The sequence below is a fragment of the Pollicipes pollicipes genome, unplaced genomic scaffold (genome assembly GCF_011947565.3).
Source record: "Pollicipes pollicipes isolate AB1234 unplaced genomic scaffold, Ppol_2.1 Scaffold_5444;HRSCAF=6438_pilon_pilon_pilon, whole genome shotgun sequence".
NCBI lineage: Eukaryota > Metazoa > Arthropoda > Thecostraca > Pollicipedomorpha > Pollicipedidae > Pollicipes > Pollicipes pollicipes.
Window position 1 is genome coordinate 3,290 of NW_023596685.1, and position 22,136 is coordinate 25,425.

Consider the following 22,136-nt stretch of genomic DNA (forward strand, 5'->3'; position numbering starts at 1 on the left):
GCATTGGCTTAATGTTCATCACTCTCTGAAAGTGGAGTGCACCCACGGCCACTCGCTCAAAAGGCCCCTGTCGCTCACGAACCTTTGCTTGCATAATCTGTGTCAAAACCAACTTTATCTGGTTCGAACATCTGGGTACTTCAAATTGTTAACGACCAACTGCGTACGCACTTAATGCATACTCACTCTTTCATAAGAACTTTATGCTAAACGAGCATCTCCTTGCGAGCCTTTGCATGCGAACTTTTGAGCACGTACTTATGCGATGGAAATTTCATACCTCATGTACATTTGCTTGGCAACAACGGTATACGCCTATTATGCACACATACTTTTCCACGCGTATTTTTGTCGTAACGCCCCCTCGCATAGCAGTCCCAGTGCGAGGTCATGCTCGGCGGATGGACCCCTAGGTGTGTGTACTTCTGCACCACTGTTATCCGCTCTTCTCCATTCCACAGCCATGAAATGGCCATCACTGGATGGAAGAGCTCTAATCCAAACAACGTAAGCTCAGCTTACCAGTTCCTGCCGACTTCGAGTGACGCAATTTCAAATGCTAGCGGAATCAGCTCGGTGGGCTGAGTCCGAGTTTGAGTCAGACCGAGTCACCCACACGGCGCGCACGCCATTCTGTGTTTGATAAACGAGGCTTGTACCCGAGTAAAAATATCTCACCTTTGTCGGATCACTGACTGACAGCCGGATCAGAACCGGATTGCCCACGCAACCAGTTTACGGCAAAGGTCCTAATCCCGACGTCAGTTTCAGCAAACAGTCAACCGATTGAGTTTATGATTAACGCCTTCTGCAGCAAACAGTGGCAGAATGTTTCCAGGAGGCCAATGTTCCATCCCATTCACTAGCTTCACCCTCCCCCGCCACCCTCCACACCGTGGTTTTCCCCGAGTACGGAAACCATTTGTAGCACTGCCACTCAACGCTGCAGATTGGGGGTCGGCTGGGAGATCCATCGGTGACGCACGGCGCGGCGCGCCGGGACCGTTCCGTCGTTCCGGACGCGGCGTCGACCCGGCAGCCGGGACAGGGCCGGTATCGAACAGTGCCAGCTTCTCTCGGACACGGTCAATCGCGCGCTCCGACGGCCGGCGCCTCCGCTCTCAAACCGATTGGCCCGGCGCCGTTAGGGAGCGTCGGGCTGCGCCGGTCGAGATACAGCAGGTCACGTGTCAGACGGCGGCCCCGGCGCCCGCACGCCCCCCCCCCCCCCCCGTACCCGCCGGCCCAGGTCACGTGCTCGGCTGCCCGGGCACGAGCGCCGCGGGCCGCCGCCGTCGCCTGACGGACGGCAGCCAATCAGCTCGCTGGAATTGTTCAGCGCCTGCGACCGCGGCAGAAACGCCTCCGGCTCGACAGGCGAATGTGGTATGTGTGAAGCGGGGCGCGGTCTGCGAGGATCCGTCGGAGCGCTGATTCAATCTGATATTGGTGCAGCAAATTACGGCGCTGAGGCCTAGCTACCTGCTAACGAAATGAACCGGTTGACCTTTACCACAAGTGTCGTTTGCCCCGCGCAGGGTCGCAAGCATTCCAACGTGGCTCGTGGACTTCCACCTGTATAATGGCATTGCGGAGGACCTGACGCACATGTTGGCTGTAGCCGCCTGTCGCATGTCGCACAGTGGTAGTCATGTGAGTAGTTCGTTTTGCGCGTTGATCATAGGTGCCATGTCTGATGTGCAATGTTTTAAGTGTGGTTAGGCGTCTATGGTTTGTGGTACGTGCTAGTAAAGTGGTGGTCATGAATAGCTCGTTTCTGGTGACTGGTGTTGTGGTGTGTACGTGCGTGTTTTCGGTGCCTTCACCCGCAAGTGCATAGTTCAGCGTCGCCTGAGACTTGTAGTCAGGGTAGTATATCTTACTTTACTGGTTCCACAGTCCCCAGCCGAACATTTAAAACGCGAGCTACTTTGGTCGTTTCAGCTTACGTCTGGTTTGGTGAAGGTTATTCTGTCATAACCAGGAGCGGTGTTTCGGGACTTTCGTAGAATGTTAAAGATCGTATTTTTAGTGAGGTGCAGTGTTTAAGGACAATGCTACGCAATACTTTCTCATCGGCTTTTCAGGATGGGCTCATAGCTTATCAAAGCGATACATATATACAGATGTATATACGTATATACATATATATATATACATATATATATATATATATATATATATATATATCAGGTGGTACTGTGCCGACTACGCACTTCTCGGCGAAGACCACTACTGACCTACGTCCCAGGCGGTACACCTTTAATGCTGGAAAGGCCGCACACATGGTAAGGGACCTGAGCGGTTGCACGCATTACTATACGTTTGTTGGGTGGGATGATTAGGAAGACCAAGCAAGATATCAACAAATTAGTAAACTTCACATCTGTGAATAACTTTGAGGGTAAGTCGAGACCTCAGGCTGTAATAAAGGACACAGAGAGCAAGCTATTTGGGGACGATCCGCTACGTTTTAGGCCAAGAAGCGCCCGGCATAAAACATTATTGTTTGAGAAGCGCTAGATGGACTCACGACTGCATCCCGGGTTGCCAGTTTAATTTGCGCAACAGATCTGCCGCCCTCTGGCGATCTTACCCCAAGGAAATCCATCGAACTTCCAAGCCCCAGTTGGCATTGAGATGGGACCCCAGTCGGGCAGAGCACCCAACGGGACGAAATGGTCTGATACCTGTGTGGCCTGGGACGGTGTACTAGAGTGGGTGTGCGTGTATCTCTGGCCTTCCTGGCTGATATATCTCTGAGGAGCGAATGGTTAGAGCAGCGCAACAGGCTAAGATGCCCCAAGCTCCCCGGCCAGGGCTCCCGAACCGGATCTAGCCAGGCACATTCACGGAGTCTAGGACGGGAAAAGCACTAGGAGGCATCTTATCCTCCTAGGAACTAGATTTCTCAACACATCTCATGTTTGTTTATTTGTTTATTTGTTTAATTAGGACATGAGCAGTCCACTGGCAAGAGCCCAATTACGGAAGCAGTCCAGTTTTAAAGATAACAAATGGACGATAAACACGCAAAAACGCTAACCAAACGTGCATGCACATTTTACACACAGCCACACATACACCGTGCCCATTCAGACACAACGGTCATCAAAAGAATTCCCTACGAGTGCCGGCGAACCTAAACAAATCAAATAAGAATGATTTAGTTCGCTGGAAAAAGTCAGTTCAGGAGAATGCTGTAGAAAACTATCGCTGGCAACGGATAGGCGTGTGACAAAATCATTTTCAGCACGCAGGGTGAACGTAGGCAGGTCGAACAGTGGCGTCAGGTGAGCGTGGTCAAGTGTGTGATGATGTACGTTGTATAGAAGTCAGATGCCAGGCTGGGTGAAGCGTCCCTTGATATATACTGTTTTGAAGTAAGCGAGATGTTCATAATCTATTGCGGAATAGAACTGGTAATCATACAGACCGGGCACGCGAACCCCACCATATGGAAAGCCGTTGTTGTAGTCGTTCGAACCGGGCGAAGTGGGAAGCGGTAGCACCGCTTCAAATAATGCTACCGTACTCTATCAAAAGTTTCACATGAGTCTTGAAGGCGCACAGTGAAGCATTATGATTCAACCGCCCTTGACAAGGTCAGGATGACATTTGCACGCTTCGCATGAGAAGGACCATCGTCTTGTTTGCTTCTGAAACATTCGAAGCTGAAGCTATGTGATCGGCAAGGGTGGGTTTGGTGTCCAGGAGGATGCTAAGATCGCGAATCTGCTGGCAGTTATCCAAGTGGTGAATGTCCAGTGCTTATGAGTAGTGAACAGGTAGCGTGCGGAGGATGAGTAACATGATTTTGCATTTAGCTTGGTTAAATTTCAGTCCCTAGTTTTTGCGCCATTTACAGAGACGATCCAAATCCGCCTGACATTAGACAATCTGCTACGTTGTCGATTCGGTGATAAATCTTCGCATTCCGCGAAAGTTCCGTCGGATGCATAAGTTCGTTCGTACACATAGTTTACGTTCCGTCGAAACATTAACTATGCATAGCATCCGCAATGTGATTCAATACTTCCGTGAAAGTCACCCTCAGCGTGTCACCAGCCGTCTGTTGGATGAGAAAGTTCTGGGACAGCAAGGGATCCCACACCCTGTGCTTGGTTTAGCCGCCTATCGTAAGGTGTCTTACTCACTTCTCATTGGTTAATCATCACATCATTTCCGTATCATGTGAATAGGACTTGTTTCGTTAGAATTAGTATGTGAGACGAACCGTTCGTTACCATTAGCAAGGCATATCCTAGGAGGGTTAGGTGCCTCCTAGTGCTTTTTCGTCACAGACACGTCTGAGGATTTTAGAGAGTTTATGTCTTAGGGTATCTGGGTTTTTTTATTCTGGAGATCTTTGCTGCCGTGTAATATATCTGTTACGAACCCCTCAGACATTTGGCTGCAACGTGCAGCAGACGGGGTGGGGATCAAGTATATGCTAACTCGCAAACACGGCTTGTGTTTTTACATCAAAGCTACATGGCATTGCATTGAAATGAGATTGAAGACCTGTTATTGCCTTTCTCTGGGTACGCACAAGTTCCGCCAACTCCTGCAGTAAAATAGGAAAACTTAGTACCTACTGCAAGCCGCTGTTTGATCCCCAGCAAACAGTTACGAATACGACGCTGTTTTTGTCGGGGGTAGATCCTTGTGGTGGCTATCGTTGTTTATACCATGCTGTGACCGGTGCACTGTCAAACGCTGTGGATCTGTTGCTGGAACCTTTTGGAACACGGGAATACTCAGGAAAAAATCGTGGGTGAAACAGAACCGTCTCCGGGCTAAGCCGCGATGATGAGCTGACGTCAGCGAAATGAACGCCGCTTCTGCTGCGGGTATAAACTTATCGCATCAATGAAGGCAAAAGCATGCGTTTGGGTTAAATGAAGTGATGGAAGCTTTCCGATACTTGGTGTCTTTATGCATGCGTTTAAGTGCCGGAAATTTTTGGTATTGCTGGCAGATGTCCGCAGTGACGGCTAAATATTTGAAAAATTTGCAAAGCATGGGTCGATTGCGATTGCCACCAGTCTCCTTCAGTGTATTTATCTAGGGTTAGTTCTAAATTGCAGCAGAATTTGCAAAAGCAAACCTCATACGGGAGCATAGACCGTTGCCCTTATCATGGCAGTAACCAAGGGATCTCGGTCATGCGGGCCAGGGTCTGTGAATTTCAGACATTGGGCCTCCTGCGCCGATCGAGGCCCATCTGTGATAAATAGGTCCCCTAAGTCAGTCACAGACTACCAAAACCGACCACTCGGCACTGTGTCGGCCTAGGTACCCAATTCCCGCAGGGACAATGCCGGGCCGGCCAGAGGCAGTCAAAAGACATCTTGCATTGGTTGGAAGCCGTGTAAATTGAGGGGACCACGATGAATAACAGGGATCCTGTGTTGGCAAGGGTCTAGTCAAAGTCTAGTCAGAGTCTAGTCAGAAGCCCTCCGGCAGCGATGGAAACAAAGAGAATATGTTGCCATTCAAAGGGCCCAGTATTAAATGGGAACCCTCCTGCCCCCCTTTGGGCCAGGGGCGGAACTAGGACCCATGTGCCGGTTTTTGAACCCCTGCGTCGGTAAAATGTTGTTTTGCGTCGTTAAGGGCCCCGCTTCAGGGGGTCTCCTGTGTCAGGAAGGGGAACGATGTTCGATTATCTCTCTAAGGGCCTCCAGATCGACCAGGGGCCCTGGGCCCCGTTCCGCCAGAATGGTAGCCGTTCAGCGCACCGCGCTGAGGCCGAAAGATCCTCCAACCATTGACTAGAAAAAGTGATAAGGCAGCACGTGTCCTGCCATGGAGCCCCCTCTCGGAGAAAGGTACGGGGTATCCTTAATGTTTTCATTGCTCGTGAGACCTAAGGGACGGGCCTTTTTGGATATATATATATATATATATATATATGTAAATATATATATATATATATATATATATATATATACGCATATATGCATAAATATGTATGTATGTATGCTATATAAATGTATATATATTATAACTACGCGTCACCGTCGCCGCCTTTTCCGGAACAGGTTGCCTAACCTAGCGCAGCTGCCTGACGCCGACCCTGGCCTTTTACTGTTTTGCCATTTTAGCAAAAATTCGGATTTGCCACGTCTGCGCGTGGCATACCCGGGGCTTGACGCCTATCAACAGAGACAAATATTTACTTTAACCCCGGGCCAGAGTTGATGTAAAGCTAAAAAAGACCCAAAGGCCCAGCTCACTATTACGTGGAGTCAGAGCCTGTTTATTCCCTGCGACTCGTATAACAACTGGGCGACAACAGACCGTGCAACACAATCCGCACTTGTTGCAACACCCACAGGATCATAGGAAAAGCAAGGCTGAGCATACGGCAGAAGAGTAACTCTCGACTGGCATCCGTGCGTTTCGTTGCACGATGCACAACACTACCGGCACGGGGCGAGCCTATGAGTGATTCCGAACACTGCTGTCACAATGCTGGAGTACCGCAGCTCGACGTCCTGAGGAGGATCAATACATATTATTACATTCAATATCGCTATGTCTTATCGTTCGCGAGGACGTCGCGGAACGCCGATAACGGGACCAATATCGAGACGCCGCATTATTTTCGCGGAATCACGCTTCACCCAAGACAGAGGCATCAGGAATCTGTCCGGCAAAAACAGCCATTAGCTGCTCGATCATCTTCCCGGACGCAGCCCCTGCGACCCTCCCAATCCAATCAGCCCGGAGGCGCCCTGTACAGACCGGCCGGAAATGGCCGCATCTCGTGCCCTCGGAGGAGCACGCTCTGCGGGCGCGCGGCGTCATCTTCCGCAACACAGCTCGTAGCGCTTCTTTGTGTACCTCCTCGGTAGTGGCTGAGCGCGACTACACCGCGTTGCCAAATTCGCACGCCTTTTGCGTGCGCCCCTTAACCGACTCATGGGATGGGGTTGCGGAAGGGATAATGGCCAGGATGGAGGCAGGGCTGGTGTGTGGAGAATGTGGAATGGGGAGGGTAGTGAGCAGCAACGTGGGGGGCGTCGACGAGTGGACACCGCGCTTTTGCGAACAGCAAGGAGGCTAGGGAGATGATACTATAAGGGGCCAGCTCTGTGCAACATTCGGTAGGTGAATGATAGATAATAGCTGAAGTGCGCCTCACTTCGAGGATTTTGTTTCACCGAAAACTTCCCAAATGCACTCGATGAGGCAAAACTTCATTTTACTACAAGACATTGTCAGTTTTGTTCGATTCAGGGGGAGAAAAGTAAATATGTCTGAGGGCAAAACTGAGATGTTTGTGGTGAACATCGTACTTAAGTGGCACAGAATTTCATTTTGGTCCGCAAATAGTAGCATGCCTAATACGTTGTGGCGGGGTAACGCTCATTGCGAACGTTGTGGACAGGCATATTGTACGTTTCTATTACCATGTCTTTGCCTTAGCACCCGCTCGGGTGGGGGTCAAATTGCCCCCCTCCCCCCGAAGGTTTTCCAGATGGTTTCCGAACGGCGCAGCGCAGCCGCGCCAAGTTTTGCATAGCTGTAGACAATTGCATAGCGGATTGTTTGACATCAAAAATTTAGATGTTCCTTGTAAGGTCGCTGAGCTATGGCAGGGCAAAGTCAGGTCATGGTTTCAGCGAAGGCAATTTCACGGAAATCCGTCAATCTGATCCAACAACGGAGTGCTAGACGAAGCCATACATCTCTGAGATGCTTTCTTAGGCTGCACAACAGTTGGATAAGCATATTACATTGACCTAAGGTCAGGTATGAAGGTCACACCGGGGTCAAAACCAACCTGTTTTGTTACTCTAGGGCTTACCGTATGGGATAGTTTTTGGTGCTCACTTCGAATTTATTGATAGCAGGAGCCGTATTCTACATCATCCATGGACTTCTTAGAGGCCAGAATAGGTGATTGACATAAAATGACCCGGGTCAAAGTTTTGTTTTAGGAACATACTGCCTAGCGTAATCTTTGTTGCTTAATCAAATGCAAAACTCGAAGCAATCTTGTATTATTTTGATCGCCTTGACCTTCAAAAGGTCAAACAAGGTCACGGACCTTAAATGAGCAGGTAACCTTTTGCTTAGAAACGGTTATCTAGGTTCTGGGGGCACTTTGCAGACCAACCCGGAATGTGACCTCGTTTGAACTTTTTGGTATGAAGGTTATGACCTAGGAACCTGAAACTTTGACCTAAGTGAGTTCACGTACAGGTCAAGATACCCTGTAAATTTGGTGTATCTAGCTTTCTTAATTTTGAGATCTCAGGGGCTCAAATCGACCCCTCCCCACTCGAACGAAGGGTATCTAGCCAGCCACGCGGACGCGTGTTAAAGCGCCTAGACGTCAACTCAACGAATATAATACGTATTTGTACAATATTTTATATAATTTTCCTCTTCACAATGAATAGCACTCGACTTACGAATCTGCTTAATTACATTTCTCAGACACCAGCGGCTGTGACCAAATGCATCCGACAGCGATGTTTTTTGTCAGTGCTGGTTTATACAAAACGTTGCTTCGCATGCTGCACTCGAAATAATGTCAGCAAGATTGCACATGGCATAGCCTGAAGATCTGCTCCCGCAGCCCAGTACATTGAGATATTAAATACCATCATTGATTGGGTCGGGTTACTGCCGCGGTGGAATAGCTCATAGGAGGACGGTGCAGCGTTTACAGGGACAGCGCCAAAGGTGCTGCCTGCGCCCAAGCCTGCGCGAGAGCTGTCTTGATATAGGGACAGACTCCTGGTGTCCCGCTGCCGAGAGTGGACGGACCGAACATTTTTTTTTCTTGTGTTGGATACATGCGGTTTGTCCCGCAAACTGCATCGCGCTGTTTCCTTGACCAGTCGGTGCACAAAACGTCACCTGCATTTTACACGAGACAGCGATTCACGGGATTTCGTGAATTCCCGTTCCATGGGACTTCGTGTTCTTACCGACTCGGCATTCTGCATCGTGTTAGATTGCCCAGATGCACACGGAGTAAAAAGTGAAAGCCATTCAAATTTACACCGAAACTAAACCTAGCATCCTTGATACGAAAAGAATATTGAAAAAATGTACTTGCGAGACGCGAACTCACCAGACGTTGAATTCATCGGATCAAGATCAACGCACTCGACTGATGGGAAAAGCTTTCGTCTCTGTCATCTTCTTCGTCCATCTGTAATTTTTCGACGAGGCACACTTCCATTAGCATATAATGTTATTAGCCAAACTAACGCCATTGGGGCGAGCAGCCACCACTGAGAGACTTAGACAGAGACCCGCATAACTCACTTGCACTGATCCCAGCGACCGTTCGGTGCGCGATCAGCAGTCGAGTTGTCAAGATACAAAAAAACCCACGCCTGTCTCCCACAAAATATAAATGGCCTGAACTGTCTTCTTCACATGATTTGCAGCCAGAAAAAAGAAGCCATGTCTAAAATATGCAGCTTGTTTATTTTATCTTCAAGTGCGTTCCATCTACTATAATCTTTTTTAGGAGTTTGAGAGAGAGAGAGAGGGAGAGAGAGAGAGAGAGAGAGAGAGAGAGAGAGAGAGAGAGAGAGAGAGAGAGAGGAGAGATTTTGAGAAACCATGTCCTTCCTGTCAGCCAATGAACCCACATTTATACCAAACAAGGAACGATTTCAAACACCCAATATATGCATCTAATACGTACATCCAAGATATATATATATACATATATATATATATATATATATATATATATATATATATATATATATATATTTATACCAGGAGGAATGGTTCCACGGATTTTGTTTTGTTCATGCTACTGAAAAAGTGAGTACCAAACGTTCTATCGCCTCGCCTCATATATACAATGCTCCAACACTATCTTGATGTTGTATGTTTTATCGATATTGTATAGCAAATATTTGCCTTTCCTGCTTTTGCTTGTTGGTATCCATATTCTATGACAAATCTTGCCAAAGAACGTATTACTTGTATGAATCAAAGCACCACGAGCATGAAGCCACATATGATGCGGCCCGCTTTTCATTGGACAACAACTCGGTATACCTATTGGAAACTGCTTCATAAAGCAATCAATCAGCCTTCTAGCTGTGACAAAGATGTCAGCAACATGTTAATCCTGAAGGCGCCATGCACCTGGCGCCTGCTGCTCCAACAAAATGTTGTTAAATCTGTCCCATTTCCAGTGCATTTCAAACAAAAAATTAATGAATTTCACAATGATGCTGTCCCAGTGCTGAGGCCCCTTGCTGGAATTCTACCGTCAGGTGCAAATTGCAGTGTACTGAAGATCTTCACTCGATGAAAGAGTAAATGTTCAGAATCTAGATATATTTATCCCCACGCCCCACTCACAGTCAAACACACTGCACACATTGTTGGAAAGACGTCTATGCAAAACTGGGTGTGCCTGATGTACATGCCTCCATCAAGGTACAGTGTCTGAAACTCGGGTGTTCCCTGATGTTTTCAGCCCCAAGACATTTTGCCCTCCACAAATATACAATGGAAAGTTACAAAAAAATGTCCTCTGTGAACGACGTCAGATGGAGGCAAGCTGTTCCTGCAACTTGGACAGAATCGCGCGCCTCACTCACGACTGAACGACGGATATTGTTTGCGGGTTACAGCCGAATCTCTCTACCATATCACGCACAATCTTTCCTTGAAATGCATTTAGTGCCCAGGTCGAGGTAAAATGGCTAAAACATGCATATTAGTCAGAAATGGAAACAGCTGAGTCGTGACAGAAACGCGTCACCAATGATATCCGACTACCCGAACCCATAATAACATGTCGATAATAAATTTTCCGCGGCCTGAAGACTTCCTACACGCGGTATGAACTATTCTGGCGGGTGTATATAAAGTGCAGAACTAAACATGCGATACGAACCTGAGGGCATGTCGGACATATGGTGAGCTGTCACACAGTAAATCGGAGAGCGTCAGGCACAGCGTCGCCGGGCCAAAGTGCCTGAAACGCTCAACGCTCAGGATGGGACAGCATACGAGCACATGTTCCACTGTGAGCGTGGCGTTGCAGTGGCGACACCGTGGTAGTTCGTCCCGACATAGTAGGTATCGATGTGTAGCATAAACATGGCCAATCCGCAGGCGACTCAGGATAACTTCCTCCTGGCTACACTTTCGATAGGGTGACTGCCATTCCTGAACAATCGGCTTAATGTTTTTTGGTGTACTGGTGCCCATCGCATCACGTATGCTCTGTCATTCCCCGCGTAAAAAGGTAAAGATGGTCGGGTATAGGTATGTAGCGGGTATTGGAAACGCTCTGTGACAGGGACAAAGAGTAGCACGCTTTGCGGCAGCGGCAGCCAGCTCATTTCCCGCAATGCCAACGGGGCTCGGAATTCAGGAAAATACTATGGTCTTGCCAGCCCGGCACAGAGAGTCGGGACGCAGTAAAATATCCTGTATAAGGGGATTTACCGGATTAAAACGCCTTAATGCCGAAAGGGCACTTAAGGAATCCGACAAAATCACGTGCGGATTGTCTTCGACCACCTCTATAAAGCAAAGCGCCTTAATGATGGCCACAGGCTCTGTGGTATACACGGACGCATGGGCTGGCAGTGTGAATTATCGCGTATGGGGCCCGCACATAAAAGCGGAACTAGCCGCCGTATCCGTTTTGGAGCCGTCTGTATACGTAAATGTGAACCCCTGTATACGTAAATGTGAAAACGTAAATGAAAATGATATGTTTCGATATGTTTCAGAGCTATTAATCTGGCATCACACGGAATCATATTTTGTTTCCGAACCTCCGACAATGAGACGTCGACAGTTGGTCATACTATTACCCACGGAGCGGTCGACAGGCTACGTGGGCGTGCCACACCCCGAAAACTTAAGCCATTCTCATGAAGAACATTACGAATATGCACACACACGTGCCACAACGTGCCACACGTGCTGCTTGTTCGCGTTGAAAAACATTTGATGTGTGGCGTGAAAACACAGCGTCATGTGTTGGTTGGTTCGGAAATTGCGCGAGCTTGCAAGCTTACCCCATCCCCAACAACTTCCTTCGGGTAGCCAGCGACTGTTCGTTGGCTTCCACACGCAAGCTGGCTGTCGGAGACGTACGAAATGCACCAGTAATGATCCTCAACGCAGCATGATGAACCGCATTCAGTGTACGTTTGACGTACTCAGATGCGCCATCATATACAAAACACGCACAGTCTAGCTTGGAGCGTGTCAGTGAACGGTAAAACAATACAAGTGTTTTCCGATCTGCTCCGTAGGATGTTCGTGCCACGCATTTCAATATGAACGGTGTCATAAAACGCTTATCACGCAGAATGATAAGATGCTCCCTGTAGGTCAAGCGCTTATCAAAATGCAACCCCAAAAACCGTGCCGCCGTATTGCAGGAGATCGGCTGTCCATAAAGCTTAAGCGCCATGTCGGGACACTGACGCCGGCATCGACAAAAGCGGACGGAGACTGTCTTCGGGGTCGAAAACGGTAACCCGTTGAGTATGCTCCATCTTTCTAAGCGAGCCACAGTCAACTGCAAACTACCGCAACATGGACGCTGCCGTGGCAGAGCTGCACCAGATGGCGGGGTGATCAACAAAAAGCGAGCGACCAATCGCCTGGGGAAGACTGTCCCCGACATAATTTATCACGACAGCGAATAACGCAACACTTACAACACTGCCCTGCCGTATGCCGTTCTCTTGGGTGTATCGTTTCGAGCGCATGGAACCAACACGGGCTCGGAAGAAACGGTCAGCAAGAAAGTTTAAAAGAAAGGTACCCATAGCTCTGCGTATGCCATACTGGAACAGCTTCCGTAAGATGACATATCTCCAGGTGGTGTCGTAAGCCCTTTCGATGTTGAAGAACACAGCTCCTACGTGTCGCCTTTCTTTAAAAGAAATGCGCGCAGATGAGTCCAAGGCTAAAAGATAATCAATAGTGCCACGGTTTTTCCTGAAACCACACTGAACGTTTGAGAATGGATTGTTGCTTTCTAAAAACGAAGGCAATCGTGTCTGAACCATCTGCTCCAGAAGTTTGCACATAGCGGAGGTAAGCGCAATTGGACGGTAGTCCGACGGACCCGTTCCATTCTTACCAGGCTTCAGAAGCGGAACTATTAGCGACTAACGCTAAGGCGTGGGGAACTCTCCTGCCTTCCACAACTGGTTGAATGTCCCCAACATAGCTTGTTTTGCTGTTGGTTGGGGTCGCCGGAGCATATCATTATGTATGAAATTCGGGCCTTCCTCCACACTGCGCAGAAAGTTAATGACAGACACCAGTTCCAGCAATGTGAAAGGTTTGAAAAGCACGGCGGCCATCGACTGCTCGGTTGGTGGACCGGGAGCTTAGGGTGCTGGCTGCGAGTCCAGCGCGCGTACCGCGGGCACAACTGATAGGCCAAATGACCTTAGGAGTTCCAGAAACTGAATAGCCGTCATTTCCCCGATCACATTAGTGCGCGGCAACGAAGTTTTCACTTTCGACGCGTACGGTATTTTTGGGCAGGTTTCGTTATAAAGTTCTCGAGCCTCACGGAAAGATAAGTTTTCAGAAGTTTTAATCGATATGATTTCTTTTTCCTTGGCGCACGCTGGGCATGCACGGTCGTGCGACGTATGGGAAACTTGGTCCTTGCTGCCATTGACACAGTGGGGTTTGTCAGAAGTACATACTTCGCTCATGTGCCCGAGGGATGCACGTTTGCCACACGCTGCGGGGTCCGACAGTTGGGTTTGGTGTGACCAAATCGCTGGCATTGATAGCACCGCATGGGGTTAGGCACAAACTGACGAACTTTCACGCGGACGTATCCCACACGTATCTCGGACGGTAAGTCAGGGAGACTGAACGTGAGTATGAGGTTGTGTGTGAGCACTAATTCTTCTCCCCTTCTGACAAGGATTCTCCGAGCAGCGGTCACTCCAAACTCCGATAGCTCCTCCACGATCTCCTTCTCGCCAACGTCACGCAGATCAAGACAGTCGACCACGCCCCTGGACGAATTTTTGGTGTTGTGTGGTGTCGCTGACATTGACACTGTTTTTTTCCGCTTACCATCCCCATCTCGAACACTGCACGAAAATTCAGTTGCTTCCATAGCCCGACTCGCCTCCAGGTCACTAGCAAATTCAACTTCTATTTTTCCATCCCGGAGGTTGTCACATCTGACGATTTTTCCCAATCAGCCGCAGCCATTTCGTCTCTGAAACGGTGACAGGGACGCCAACCTAACCTGATCACTTTCGAAGACGTGGATCCGTGGTCCAGGGTTAACAGTCTCTTCTACGCCCTTGGGTTATCGCGGTCCGATCCTCTTTCGGAAGACGGGTGTTTTTAGAGTTGGAGTATGTCATGCAAAGTAGATTTTCTTTCGGCACCGGGGCTCCCCAGCCACCACGGAGCCCAACTTGGGGACGGCCCAACACCCCTCGGGAGATGGTCGCTGCCAGGGCTACTCCGGTGCTATACGGGGCGAACGACGTCTCCCACACGGCCAGGTGTAACCGGGGAGACCACTCCCCGTCCTGACCGGGGTTCAGCGCCGCCGCCCCTTGACCCCTTAAGCCGCGGCGCACGGCCGGGCGCCCCAAGCGGAGACCCGCACGGAGCACCCAGCCGCAGTGCAAGCGACAAGCCGCTAGACCGGTGTGGGGCCCCACGGGCCCCACGCGCCCCCCAGATATCTTGACCAAAGTGGATTGTTGGGATGCGCCGCGACTGACTCGCACGACGCGCCCCTCAGCCACCAGGATCCGATGAACCCGGGGACGCGAGCGAGGGGGCACGGCGACCCTGATAAAACGAGGATTAGGAGTGATGAGTGGGCCGGATGCGGGAAAGCAAATAGTGGGAAGGGAGCGGGCGGGACAAGGAGCGGGAGCCCACGTGCCGGCAGGGTCGCTATGCCCTGAGAGGAACAGCTTTCGCTGTCCACCCGTTACCGGAGCTGGGACCCGAGAGGGCGCTAGTCCCCTACACCGGCCGAAGCCGGTGTCCCCTGCGGGGCTTGGGGAGGATTTGGCATTGGAGAGAAGGCGTATTCTCCACCAAGAATTCCGAGCTGAATACGAGATGAAAATGCAGAAGAGGGTCATTAAACAAAAGCATGGAGTTTTTTTTCTAGCGATTTACAGAGGGTCGCCACAGAATCATAAGCTGAGTGTGGAGCTAAAGCAGGGCTCGTTGTTTTTCGTAGAGCAGAACTTTACTGGTTTTTTATACGATTATTTACGTTTTTAGAGGCCTACCTTTTATTTTAGCCGGGTTTTGACGATTATTTTTATAAAATAAATAATGTCCTAAAAAGCAATATCAAAACCGATAAATAAACTACAGCGGCTCTGTCGTCGAAGACTACTCATTCCGTGCGCGCCATTAAGGTAGCCGACCGACCTTGTTTTGGAGGAGCCGCGCGCGGAGCGGTGATAGCGCGACTGGTTGGTAGTATAGATAAAGGCAATACATAAATTTAGCTAAGCGTCATACACTGAGAAAAGTATTGTATAAGACTCAACGCAGGTGAGTAGGTGTGGTGATGCTAACTTTCCGCGGCTGGATTGCTCTGTGAGGAGGAAATGATTCCTTCGCGCCTGCTGCGTTGGCCTCCCGGCCCTGATCACGCAGCAGCCTGTCGTCCCAGGTGTAGTTTTGTGCATAACTTTGCGGAGCGAGTGAGCAGAGAAGCCTTTAATCCCAAACAAATGGTGCAAACCATGTTCTCCCTGATTTTGACAAAGTTTTTTTCCCAAAGTTGGGGAGGGACTGGTATCCCATCCAGCTAAAAAGGGAGCTACGCACTTGTCCCAAATTAAGTGCATCTAGGTCAGTAAAAACCTGGGCGGGCATCACATTGCCCCAGATCTTTCCGCTGAGTGAGAAAGATTATGTCCATGGCTAGAATGCAGCTGTACTAACTACCTATGCTCAGATGCTCCTATTTATATTGTGACTTGCATGACATTTTAATCATAAACTTAGCATTATGTGCTCCAGGGAATGGTGCAACAGGTGCACAGCATTTTAAGCATCTGCTTCTCTCAGTCTTTATTGGGACTGACGCCTTTACAATAGAGTTATCAATGTCAACAGCTTTCTATCAGCTCTGCGGCCTTGACAAAATACAGTAGGTATGAGCATAGACTTAGGAAGGAAGCACTTAATTAGGAAACTAGAAAATTTAAGAGTTGCAAGAAGCCAATTACCGATGGTCTTTGGCAATGACTGAGACCAGCTAGAGCATGGTGTTTACTGTCATCTGCTGCCAAAGAATGTTCTTTAGTGCCAGCTGTGAATGCAGTGCAAATTCACTGGAGTTATTTTGTTCTCACTACAAGCCGTGATTTCAATATTTTTGTTCTCTCCCCCAGAGCCAAAACTAAATTTCAGATACGGCCAAGGTATGTAGCCAGCTTCCAATCACACTTCTCAAAATCGCATCACTCACCCACCGAGTTTTATATTCAAATTAGCCCATACTTACACCTCACCCACAATCCTCCGACTAGGACACATCGGAACACGAACCCAGATGATAGGCAAATGCACAATGCCGTAATGGCGCATTTAAAGGCAAGCCGCGACACTTTGGCTGTAACGAAGTTAGCACAGCGATGATTCGACTTCCTTAGTTTTCAAACCACGATAGCTGTAACATAGTGCTTTAGCTTGACTGTTACATGATGTCATACAGTGTTCATATGGTCAGTTTACGCTTACAGTGAACGGTTGATTTCTTATGCTGAGACGGCGCAGTAAGGCCGAGGAGCATCTTGCTAAAACTGAGCTAAAATGACCCTTCAAAAAACTGGGAGGGCAGTGGAGTGTGCGCACAAATCGCCCACAAACTGCTTCCTCACACGGCGGTGCTTAAAAGGTGCAGACCACTGAAACATATTTTTTTCTCTTTCATTCTTGTAAGCGCTCAATTTCCATCGCACTCATCATGTTGTGAAAAAGATGTGTAATAGAACTTTGAAAATGAGGGGTTGCAGTTTATTTTCATGATGGACAGGCGTTGGTTCGAGTCTCCCACGCTCGTGGGCGAGTGGACGCTTTTTGACCGCGGGGGGCTGTCATCTGTCCGTTTTTTTCCAGGACTGACATTTAAATTGCCACAACGGCCACCGGAGGTCAATACGATCACAAGCACTCAATCGGTTCTGACAGGGGCCAAACTCGAAGCGTGCTGAATCTGTTCGAAAATGAATCTATCGAAAACAGCCACTGTGGTTGACGCCGCGGGGAGAAATCAAAGTTAAAGTATGACGTTTTGTTAAATCCGCGTGATAATGGTCTCATGTTCGCATATATTTTTATCTCAGCATTGTCTTTTGAGGTATTCGTGGTATGTAGTAGACAAACATTTTAACAAATTAGCGTGTTGTCAACATTACAGAGTGCGTCCGTTGGAAAAGGCAAGGCAAATGAAAGGCATTGCTTTCATAGTGGCGCGCGGAATCCATTGAGAATTCTATTGGAGGAACGGTTTGCTTCAAGGCGAAATTCTGAGCTTTTGAGAAGGATTTCGAGAAGGCTGGTACTGCTGATCAAATCATACGCGTCTGATCTAACAATAAGTGAAAAAACCTTTCCTCAAAAAACATTCGGGAAGCCTGTCTCGCCCCACCCCACCCCCTATCAGGGCGAGTGTTCATATATACGTGACCAAATGTTGAAAGTTAAAATGTAAGGTGGAGGCGTAATATAAGATGATATTGCATTAGACGCAAACTAGAGAACCGTGTAGCGCATTTAACCGGGTTTTCAGCGATTTGCTTGAGTTGCACCCCCCGCCATGACGAAATCTTCCTTACAACCCTGAGAGCAGTGATGTCGAGTTAGCAACACATGAACAAAACTAAGTAGATAGTCACGTATATGAAAGCATTTACCAGCGTGGTCTTTACTGGAGGCGTTCGGCTGGAGCGTGAACCGGGGCGACTCTATGATATAGTTCTTGCCAGGCTTGTGCAATGATAAAGGAGAACGTCTCAGGCACACAGTCTTCCTTAAAAACAGATGTCCGATGTCGCTGCAATTGGGACCATGGCCTTTCATTGCAGGCGGCCCGCGGCGGAGCTCGACCCGTGAAAAGCCGGAGCACCGCCCAAAGCCCAACCCTCTCCCACTGTCGACAGCTAGCTCCGCGTACCTATCCCGGGCGCCGTGGCGGCAGACAAAAACCAAGACAGATCATGACAACGACAAGCCCTCCTGGCCGCCAGGCTGTCTGTTCAGGCAGGTCACATCGCGCCCTGTTGGCGGCCAAGCGGTGTGCGCCCTGTTGTTTGAACCGGGGCCGCGCGCCGCCGTAACGACAAAGCTCTAGCTCAGCGCAGCGGGTGCCGCCGTAACAGCACGGCTCGGCTCAGCACAGCAGGCGCCGCTGTAACGGCACGGCTCGGCTCAGCACAGCGGGCCCCGCCGTAATGACGCGGCCCGGCTCAACACGCGGGCGCCGTCGTATCATCACAGTCATCCACGGCACAGTTCGGCACAGTTATAACCTCGAGCGAGCGTTACGTCATGTCCTGTGTGGTCGATAGAAGGCTATGAGACCGGCATTTTAGGACTCGTCAAGTATAATTGGGCTGCTCGGCATTCCTAGCTAACCGGGCATGCCTACAACGAGTTGATTAAGCTGCTATGAACATGTGAATGTGAACTCAAACACGTAATGAATGTAGTATGCCATGAATGACTGAATGAATAAGATCAGTCGGATATCACTGCATGATGCCAGCAGTATGTCCCGATCCAATCATAACTTCTGGACTAAGCAAAACCAGGCAGTTAACACGGATAACAAACGTAAGTTTGTTTATGGAAAGTATACATAGCTGCAATTTAGCCTGCGGGACGCTTCTACACATGTACCAGTTCCCGCCTTTGGTGACCGTCAGACGACTGACGCCATTAAAAGTAAACTTCACCTGCGATAGCGCACGCAATAAAGTAGTTGTTGGGCGTGCATCTGTCCACAGATGTAAAAGAGAAACTGCCAACCTTCTGCAGCTCCGCAGCAACCAAACGGCCTATCTGGTGCAGTCCGTCTTCAACCTTCGCACCTTGCACAAACTACTCATGTTTTCCGTGGCTTTTGCTAATGCTGTACAGTAGGAGAATGATGGAGGAACTAGTGGCCCTTTGTGGACATTTCTGGACTGTGGTGCTACCAAGAGTACGTCAATGTGACAAGCGGCCTCAAGCCTCCAGCTGGGTTGATCAGCATAATCATAAAAGATTCAGCAGCAGCATTTTCTGGCCCACAAAGGGAGACGTTTTTTAGCAGCGTTGTAATGGATGGGTAGTTTACATGAATTAAGGTCACCAAAACAGGCTTTTTATTTCTGTTTACCTAGAGCGGGCTGAACAAATTTCTTTGAGGAAGCAGTTATTGTACAGAAAACAGTCATCCGGATGTTTCCTATGAGAAAGACTGGTCTTCAGCCCCCGGTTTTTCAGATGCCCAGTCAAGGTTGTTATGTTTGTGTTAACACCTTCAATAAACCAGGAGAACTGTGGAAACGGCGTTGTAGTCTCAAGTAATGGTAAATTACCACTACAGAATCGTTTAAGCAGTACCTCCTGGTATGTTGAAAGCTGTTATCTCAATATGAAAACTTTAAACTCATAACACATGGAATGTTGCAACTTTTTTGTGTTTACATCCGTAACGTTATAGATTAAAACCGTCCTGCACTGGGAGTACATCTAGGTAGTACTCACCGCCCCCTGAATCTACATTGAAGACAAAACTTGACACAACCGGCCATGGCTAAAGAGAAATCCTTTTGGAAAATTCATGGAGACATGTCGCGATCTCCAGCGGCGCGTCTCAATTCATGTCATGCGATAAAAACTCATATGCACCTTGTTTTGCAGGAGAGGTGTGTAGGTGTGTTTACTGGTATGGGCGTGCCAATTGCAATTTTGTCAATAACTACTATTTTGTCCCCTGTACTTGGTTTGACGCTTCGTGAATGTCCACACTGAGGATGATCATGTGGTTGTGCAGCCATATTACACCCCTGTCCAAAGACGCACTGACCAGCCACTGCCCACCAGTCCTGCGGCGGGAACCGTGTTGCGTTGTTTTCGACACAGGGCCCACAGCCCTGTAAGTTTTCTTTCTCAGTGCCTTGTGAGGAAAGGCTCCACATTTCAAGACATTGAAACAAGCATCAGATGTGATGAAATGAGCTGACATAAGCTGTTGCCATACGTTTAACTGGAAAAAGCTGCCCCAAACAATACAGTTCGTCTGTTTAGTACATATACACCGCAATACGTTCTTTGTTTGTTTGCGTTATCGTGCATTGCACAACGCAAATTGAGAGCCAATTGACGGTCCGTTATATCTGGAAATCGTGCTCATGGACGCCAGATAGGAACGATTCGACAATTTTTTTTTTCTTGGCCTTATCATCACATCGCCAACGGATAGCAGAATTTTAGTGACGTTAATCCCAGTGTCATGGATGCTTGGGTAACTATAAAACGGTCTCCCCGAAAAGTCTACACATCTTCGCGGGCGTGTAGCTCAGAAACTAGAAGGGCTTAGGCATTAAAGAGTAGGGCTGTGAACTATACCGAATGACCTTCAAAGTGAATACGTCGGTTTTCAAAAACCCATGCAAATGCGGAACACCTCCTTCAAATGTGTAGAATATGCTTGTGAATTTTGAGGTTTCTGATGCCCGACAAGCCATTTTTGACACGCGTCCGATCGTTGCCCGTTCTGTCCACGAACGAATGTGATTTATTGAAGTTGTTAACGACTGTGCTGCTGTAGGCCACCACGGACGGCTTTGAACTATTTCAAACGACGCTAGATGTAATTCATTTAAACTACTGCAAACTCACAAATGCACTCACGGACGCGCTTACATTCAAGAGCATGTGCTTATCTTCTTGACATCATTATCGTCGCTCTAAAACATATCCTTCTATATCCTCATCGTCGCTCTGAAATGCCACGGCCGTGAAACGAGTCGGTCGGCTTATGGGGTACACGAAAGAGGTTGGCCCCGGCAAAGAACGCGATTTAAAAGTAAATGTCAGTGCTCAATGCTTTTAGATTCAGGTAAGTGAAAAGGCGCAAGAAAATAGAACAAACTGGGATCAGATTTTCATGGCACATGGCACATACCGTATTTTCCTAGAATACTGCCCCGGGGTATCTGCAGCTTTTACCCATTGTTTCATTGTTGGCATTGTTCCATTCATTGCTCCTTGTAACCACTTATGCCTTCTTCAGTGCCGCGAATACAGCACCAGGAATGTTTGAGCGGCCCCTGCATGGCCCAGACATGCGGACATGGGGACTGAACAAGTGGCCAACAGCTCAGCGGGAACGGAACGCTACTGCGCGAGCCCTGATTTGTCGTGGATCTTTGGAGCGCTGCGCACCTGCGCTTAAGCTGCTGAACGCAGCCAGACGCCAATAACTGACAGCTGTAGCTTAGGCTCGGGGTAAGACACACTGACATTCTATTAACGCACGTTGGAGAGGCTCTGTGGTGCATCTGCCATGTCCTTAAATGCATGTTCTGCAATTGTTAAGAAATCCTCGTGCTGTGTTGGTTTTGAAATTGGCTGCAACAAATGCACGCTTGTTTCATGTCAGAACTCTCGCTCTCCATGCCCCGTGGCCGCACCGTCGTGCCTTTGGCTCGACCACATCTCTCTCTCTAAAAGACATCAGTTTGCCTCCGCCGAGACGTTGGGCGGAGACAAACTGATGTCTTTTTTTCCAAACCGTGCCAAATCTCTCCCAACGCATGTTACGATATATGATTTATATTCATTTAAAGGGATGGACATATTTCAGATGTCATGTGCTATTGTTGGTTATATCTAAACGCTCCATCTCCGTTCAGCAGCTTTATGGTGAAGACGGTCCCGCTCGGGTCTCTGTGTCGTCTTTATTTGGTGGAAAGGGCAGGCTTCAGCGACAATAAGCTCGTCACAACGAAAAATTTCAGCCTGTTTCGCAAACGCCGTTCCCAGCGCTGAGACATCCAACAAGCAAACTTCGTGTCAGAAGCGGAGATTGGTGGAAGCCGGGAGTCTATGCCGTCGGGTGATTTACTCGCCCGGCGGCGTTTCGCAGC